Here is an 8283-nt window from a genome sequence, read left to right as displayed (position 1 = left end):
GAATGATACATACCTCTGTTACCTTATTCATCTGTTAAGATTTTTTAAAATGTGCAAAATGCTTTGTGAACTTTGAAGTGATATATGAAAATCAGCTAGTAGTGACAGTAGTAGCAGCTGTAGTACTTAATCATCACCTCCTCTACCACCACCGCCACTGGCACAGTCATCATACTCATCAGCATTGTCATCAGTGTGGTAGTCATCATCATCATCATCATCAAGAATAACAACAACCACAACCTTCATCTCTTTTCTACTCCAGCTTCTGGAAGGCAGCCTAATTCTATAGTTGACTACTGAACAAGTCCTCCATCTAGTGGCAGAAGAAATCAACTACAAGCTATTTTTTTCAGTAGATGACTCCCAAATCCATGAAGCGATTTTGAATGTTTCTACTTGCTACGGAAACATGTTTTGGGAGGGCAAGAGGGCATTAGTTCACACGTCTCAGACTTTTTCTAAGATATTCTAGACCATACAAAGCATCCCCTGGAATCCTTCTAAGTTCTAAGAAATCAAGTACAGTATGGTTAGATATTGTTAATGGAGCAGTTCATGTTTATTATAACTGATGACTTATCAATTTGGGCCAAATCATCTGATCATTCTGATGTAGACTTTCTAGTACATGAGCTGCACAGGACATTTATACCTATCTTCTATTATCAGAGGTACAATGCATTTATGCCTTTTTATATTGCTATCTTTCTATACTTGGCATTTCACTGTGGACAAATCATCATTTTACTTCTCCTTGTCTTATAAAATGAGAATGGTGGCGTTGTAGTGATGCTGAAATGAGAGAAGGTATGCAAAACATCTGAAAACTTTAAAAAAATGTATATGAAAATATGTATTGATATAATGCTTGTAATTTACTTTTGCTCTTCTAAAGGGCTTTATAAGTTTGTAGTGTTATAATTTTGATTTTTTTAACAATCATGATCATATTTATGATTATTTTGATGCTAATACATTGGTTAGAAACACAAATTTCAGTAATAACATTGTTCCTAAGGGAACAAAATCTCCTTTTTACTGACCAGTACTATGAAACAATCTCCAGAATCTTTTGATAGCAGGATTGGCCTCCCCCAGTTAAATATTTTATGCTAATCAAAAGTAAAACGAAGCAAGTCATTGCAGAGAGACAGAAAAAAAAACCTGATGCCTTGAAAATAAAATTAATGATGGTCAATATAAAATTTCAGAGCAATTAGTAACCTGTAGAAAATATTTATACAACATTTTGTCAATTGCAAAGTCCTTTACATGTATCATTTCCTTTGAATCTCACAACAAATCTGAGTCATGTAGTGCATGTCGTCCTTATCCTTCCCTCCATTTGTTCTCCTTCTTCCTTTCCTACTTCTCCCTTTCCTCAAATAAAACAGGTATGGATAAGGGAGGAGGGGCACCTTTGCATTTCCTTCTTTTCTACTACTGATTGGTTTTTATCTACCACCTCTCCTGATTTATCCTCCCTTATGTCGGTCCTTCCCACTTTTACCTAATGTCCTCCCCTCCTACTTCTCTGTAAGACAGATTTCTGTATTCAGCTGATAGTGTATATTTTTCCCTCTTTGAGTCATTCTTTTGAGAGAAAGATTCAAGTGATGCCCATAATCTACCCTCCCATCTTCTCCTCCACTATAATAGGCATTTCATGCCTTTATTGTGCAAATAATTTACTTCATTCCATTTCTGCCTTCCTTTTACATCCAATATACTTCTTTTTCATCCCTAATATTTTTATGTCATTCCCTCGAATTTGCTTTATACCTACATGTCTTTGTCCATGTATGCTTTTCTAAAAGCTGTATTATTGGTTATATGTTTTTTAAGAATTACAAGTATAATCTTCTCATGTAGAAATGTAAACAATTTAGCTCTGTTGAATCCCTTAGATTTTTTTTCCTTTTACCTGTTTATGTTTCTCTTGGGTCTTAATATTAGAGGTCAGCTTTTTTGTTCAATTCTGGTATTTTCCTTATAAAAGCTTAAAATCCTATTTCATTTAATGACAAATTTTTCCCTTGAAAAAATACATATTTTTTTTCTAGGCAATGATACTTGGTAGTAGTCCAAGCTCCTTTGCCTTTCTAATCTTTTAATGTTGCAGCTGCTAAATCCTGTGTAATCCTGATTGTGACTCCCTATATTTGAATTGTTTCTTTCTGACCCATCTGCAATATTTTTAATTTGACCTACTATTTCTGAAATTTGGTTATAAGCTTCCTTGGAGTTTTTATTTTGGACTCTGAGTTGATCAGTGGATTCTTTTAATGCTTATTTTTGCCCTCTAGTTCCAAGTTACCAAAGCAGTTTTCCTTGATAATATCTTGAAAGATTTTGTCCAGGTCCTCCTTTTGATTACAGCTTTCAAGTAGTCCAATGATTCTGAAATTATCTCTTATGAATCTTTTTTTTAAGGTCAGTAGTTTTTCCCCATGAAGTATTTTATATTTTCTTCTTTTTATCATCCTTTTGAGTTTTTTGACTGATTCTTAAATGTCTCATAGAATCAGTAGCTTCCACTTGACCAATTTTAACTTTTAAGAAGCTGTTTTACTCAATTTTTGGATTGTTTTTATTTAGCCAATTGTACTTTTTAAGGAGTTTTCTTCAGTAAATTTATGTATCTCCTTTTCCATTCAATCAATTCTATTTTTAAAACAAATATTTTCTTTTTCCAAGTTGTTGACTTTTTCATAATTCTCTTGCAATAACTGTCACTTCTTTTCCCATTTTTTCTTCTATGATTTTTAAGCTTTTAGCTCTTCCATGATTTCTTTCTGGGTTTGAGACCACTTTATTTTTCTTTTAGCTTTTGCCCATAGTTATTTTGACATTGCTATCCTCTTTTGAGATTTTGTCTCAATCTTTCTTGTTACCACAATAATTTTCTATGTTCAGGTACTTTTTTGTTGTTGTTGTTGTTTTTGCTCACCTTTTTTTGACCTTTTTCCTTTCTTTGAAATTTGAACTCTGCTCACATAGCAGAAGGGAAGCTGTCTTAGACTTCTTGTTTCAGGGGCTGCAGGCCCTGGCTATTTACCTCATGTTAATACTGATATTGCCCTGAGGTTCATGTAGGACCCTTGTGTCTTGTTCTGGGATGAGGGATAGCTGCTTCCCATTTGTCCAGGGTTTTGCTGAAGCCGACTATTTCCTGGGACACTTCCTGTCCTGGACTGAGCTTTCTTTTTAACCCAAGTGAGAAAAAACCATTCCTGTTGATATTCTAAATTTCTTGACTTCAAAGATTATTTTACTTTTTTTGCTGTTTCTATTGTTTGAGGATTTGTTTGCAGGTACTATTTTATAGTTGTTTAGAGATGAATATGGAAGGCAATTTACTGCTCACTCTGCCATCTTGGCTCCCAGAAGTCAACCTGCCACAGATTGGGATCAAGATTGATTCAGATTCTCTCTCTCTCTCTCTCTCTCTCTCTCTCTCTCTCTCTCTCTCTCTCTCCACACACACACACACACACACACACACACACACACACACACACACACATATTGTGTATATATATATATATATGAATTATGTAGTGTTATACTATATAGTACATATATATGATATATGTGTAAATATATATATATACTCACATATACATACAGTATCTATATATGGGATATCAGATAGTTAAATGAATTCTCAAACTTTAAGATCAGTTGCAGCAAAAAAGAAAAATGGATAAAAAATTAGCAGAGTAGAAGCATAAATAAATAAATGATTTAAATGTAAACCCATGTGGAAAAGAAGATTGGATTGTACTTTACACTGAAATTTAGACCCAATAAGCCAACTGAGCTAAAAGATTATCCAACCCATTTTTCTGAGTAATTTGATTCAAGATAGTCATTAAATTTTAAAAATACTTTTGTGTATTGTGGCCTTTTGTATCACTTATAATTTGTGTGACCTTAGGCAAGTCGTATGACTTTTTGAGGACCTCAATTTTTTTCCTAAATAAGTCCAGATAAACTTTGAGGACCCCCCACCTCTCAATATAGGATCATATGTTCAATTCAGTGGGGGGGGGGTTAGGTTTTTGCAAGGCAAATGGGGTTAAGTGGCTTGCCCAAGGCCACACAGCTAGGTAATTATTAAGTGTATGAGACTGGATTTGAACTCAGGTACTCCTGACTCCAGGGCTGGTGCTTTATCCACTGTGCTACCTAGCCCACAGTGTTTGTTTAAAAAGAAGGGAATACAGAAAAACTCCTTAATTCCAAGCTAATGATAACTCAGATGTACTGACTTCATTAGTAGTAGAGATGGATACTTTGATATATCTGTGTTCTCAGTAATATGGCTATATTTTTAAATGGTGCAGATCACAGCTGTTATGCTTGCCCATGACTTCCTTATATCACCCATAAGAGAACCCTCCATCCCATAGCAGACTATTCTCTAAATCTCCTAACATTATAAGGATTTTAATAAAATGTGCAGGTTCTCCATTGGTCCTTTTCTCTTGTATACAAAAGTTGTCTCCTTTTCTATTCATACATATCTTTGAAGCATCATTTTGGTCACTTCTGAGCAATTTCACATTGAAATAGTCTTCAACTTTTCCTTGTTTATCATTGGTCTTTCCATTGTTCTATGTTGTAAAATTTCTGAATCTATGCTGGTACATGATCAGAGTCATGCAGAGTCACTGTTTTAAAAGATTTTTGGATCGTGAAGCATGGCCCCATGAGGGGTGTGGTCAGTAATTAAGGGAAGTGTGATTGTGTCAAATTGTGCAAATAATCCAACTATTCTAGAGAAGAATTTAAAACTATGCCCAAAAGGCAATAACACTGTGTGTACTCTTTGATTTAACATCACCACTACTATCTCTATATAACAAAGATATCATAAAAAAGGGGAAAAGAGGAAGCCTGGATGTCACTGATGCCATGTCCAGCTACCCGTACGGCCAGGGCTACTACCCAAGAGATGCTGGACAGGCCCCGGGAGCCCCACCAGGCAGTTATTACCCAGGACATCCCCAGTATGGACAGGGGCTACCCCCTGATGCGGGTTATGGAGTCCCAGCTCCTGGCGGGCCCTACAGAGCACCATCTGGTGGTGGGGCCTATGGACATCCCGGCCCTGGGGGGCTCCCCTCATCAACTCCTGGAGGACCCTATGGAGGCTCTGCCCCAGGAGGTCCTTATGGACAGCCTGCTACAAATCCTTATAATACCCCTCAGCCAGGACCTTATGGACCAGGCCCATCAGCAGGCAACATTCCTCCTGGTGTAGACCCTGAGGCATACTCCTGGTTCCAGACAATGGATTCAGATCACAGTGGCTACATCTCTGTGAAGGAGCTCAAGCAGGCCTTGGTGAACTCCAATTGGTCCACATTCAATGATGAAACCTGTCTGATGATGATAAACATGTTTGATAAGACCAAAACAGGTCTTGTGGACCTTTATCCAACAGTGGAAGAACCTCTTCCAGCAATGACTGGGACCATTCGGGCTCCATCAGCTGCAATGAACTGCAGCAAGCTCTGTCTCAGATGGGCTACAACCTGAGCCCCCAGTTCACCTAGCTCCTGTTCTCTCGGTACTACCCACGTTCTGCCAATCCTGCCATGCAGCTGGACTGCTTCATCCAGCTGTGCACACAACTGCAGTTGCTGACCGAGGCCTTTCGAGAGAAGGACACAAGCTTGCAGGGAAGTGTCTGGCTCAGCTTTGACGAGTTCCTCATCATGACAGCCTCATGGATGTTGTGACCTCACAGTGCATGACTTCTCTTAGGGGCAGAGCCAGAGGGGATGCTTGAAACTGGAGATCCAGGAACCTTAAAGAAACTTCCCCTGCCCCCCTAAACTGGAAACAGGGGTTTCTTCCCTCTCTTCTCCCTCCTTTCACCACTGCCCCCTGAAGAAAGTAGAGCTCCCCTTTCTTTGAGCATTAACATTCTCAGAAAGGAGTCTTAGAACCCAATCGAGACCGCTGTGGACATGGGGAGGAGTGGCTGACCCTGGGGCAGTATAGCTGTGAGTACCCTCCCCAGGCCTCAGCCTGCTTCCAGGCCTGGCAGATATAAGGCTCAGCCCTTTTGGCTCAAGATTTCAGGTGTCTTGGTCAGTTCAGGCCTTTGCATTCAGACTAGGCTTGTGGCCTGGTGGTCTATGTCAATACTAGCTTAACTCTTATCACCATTTATCTTCACTTCCTTATGTGTCATTTTATATTAGACAGACTTGAGTTTTCTGAATATGAAACAGAGACCAGGGCAGGGCATTCCCCATTGAATCCTCTGCTGCCCAGCCCCACACTGTGCCCATGCTACTTGGATATTCAGGAGCTCTCCTGCCCACCCCATGTTGTCTGCTGTTGCCAATGTATCTATGTTGTCAATCTGTAGGGGCCAAAAGTCCAGCACATACATCCATAAGCTTCAATAAAGGGGTGGTACCTCACAAAAAAGGGGAAAAGACCCATATGTACAGAAATATTTGTAGCAAATCTTTTTGTAGTGGCAAAGAATTGGAAGTTGAAGGGATGCCCATCAATTGGGGAATGGCTAAACAAGTAGTGATATATGAATGTGATAGAGTACTGCTGTTCTGTAAGAAATCTTGAGCAGATAGACTTCAGAAAAGCCCCAAAAGACTTGCATGAACTGATGTTGAGTAGTGAGGTGAGCAGAACCAGAACACTGTATACATTAACAGTAATATTGTGGATGAACAACTATGATGCACTTAGCTCCTCTAAGCAGTTAAGCGATCAAAAACAATTCTAAGCGACTTGTGATAGAAAATGCCATCCACAGGCTGAAAAAAACCCCATGGTGTCTGAATGTAGAACAGAGGATACTATTTTCACTTTTTAAATCTTGTTTTATGCTTTTTTCTTTCACATCTTTTCATTTTTAATTCTAATTCTTTTTTTCACAACATGATTGTAAAACATATATCAGATTACTTGCTCTCATGGGAAGGGGAATGGGAAAGGAGGGAAGTAGAAAAATGTGGAACTCAAAAGTTTACAAAAAAGACGAATATTGAAAACTTATCTTTGCATGTAATTGGAAAAAATAAAATATCTTTCACAAAAGAGTAATGAAATAAAGAGTGATAAGAATCCAGAGGACAGAAAAAATCAGGAGATTTTCACCACTGTGACAAAGGGTCTACTCAGAACCAGCATTATCTTTTTTTCATGAGAATCTATATGTATCATTTATCAAATGAACAGAATTTCTAAGATCTCTTCTGGCTCTAATATTTTTTTTGACATTGACATCATGGTAAACTAAGATGACCATTAAACATTTGATTTGATAGCAGCATACTTGTATGTAGGTATATTTGTGGATATTGGATTTTAGCCTATTAAGAGATCACTTAAGGATAAAAGTATGGATGATAAGTCAGGGCATGAACTCTAACTGCTGGCTGAAAGAAAGCATCATCAATTATTTGAAAAAAATCTATTTTTCTTGGTATATCCCTTCATTTTTTCTTAACCCACAAATTATTGGTATGGAAGCTACCTCCACTATGGTGGATGAGTCATTCCTCTGTTTTTGAGAATTACCCCACCCCTGCCCCTAGCTTTTATTCTTGTGTTCTATCAATATTACCATATTGAAAAATAAATTTGTCTTACTATTATTATGAAAATAGTTTTCACATCATGGACCCTCCTGAAAGGGTCACCGGGATTCCATTGAAGGGTCCTTGGACCACACTTTGAGAATTAAAGTTTCAAATGCTCATTGACCATCTCTATTTTGTGGGGAAGATGCTTCAAATACTTATTAGTTATTTTCATTTGATGGGAAGAAATCACAAGGCACATACATATGACTGATAGAGATGCTGCTTCAAGAAATAATGTGTTGCAGTGGAAAACATGACAGACTTGGAGTCAGAGAGATCTGAATTTTAATCCTTTGATTTACTACTTCCTAGTTTTGTGAACTCAGGCACAAAACTGGACTTTGCATCTGTAAAATGAGGATAATTATTCTTGTGCAACCTTTCTCATTTGGTTGTTGGTAGGAAAGCGTTCTGCAAACCTTAAGGACTATGTAATTTGTTCAGTAGTGAAAAAGGTACTGGTTTCAACATTTCAGATTTCTATAGAAACATCTAAACATATCCTCATAGTTTCTCTGTTAAAGAGAGTAGAAGTATAAGCATGTTAGAAACAGTGGAGTGGAGTGGAATGAAAAGATATGGAAGCCAGAAAGCTTAGATCTCCATCTGACTGTTTCTTAAATGTCTTTTGATAACTTGCATATTTCAG

The 8283-nt window shown here is 37.8% G+C and overlaps 1 pseudogene; it reads left to right on the top strand.

The window, feature by feature from the left end:
• Positions 1–4923: 4923 nt before the first annotated feature.
• LOC141501800 (peflin pseudogene) lies at positions 4924–5753 on the top strand (annotated as a pseudogene).
• The last annotated feature ends 2530 nt before the right edge of the window (positions 5754–8283 follow it).

The sequence above is a fragment of the Macrotis lagotis genome, chromosome X (genome assembly GCF_037893015.1).
Source record: "Macrotis lagotis isolate mMagLag1 chromosome X, bilby.v1.9.chrom.fasta, whole genome shotgun sequence".
Lineage (NCBI taxonomy): Eukaryota > Metazoa > Chordata > Mammalia > Peramelemorphia > Peramelidae > Macrotis > Macrotis lagotis.
This window is presented reverse-complemented; position numbering and strand designations above follow the sequence as displayed.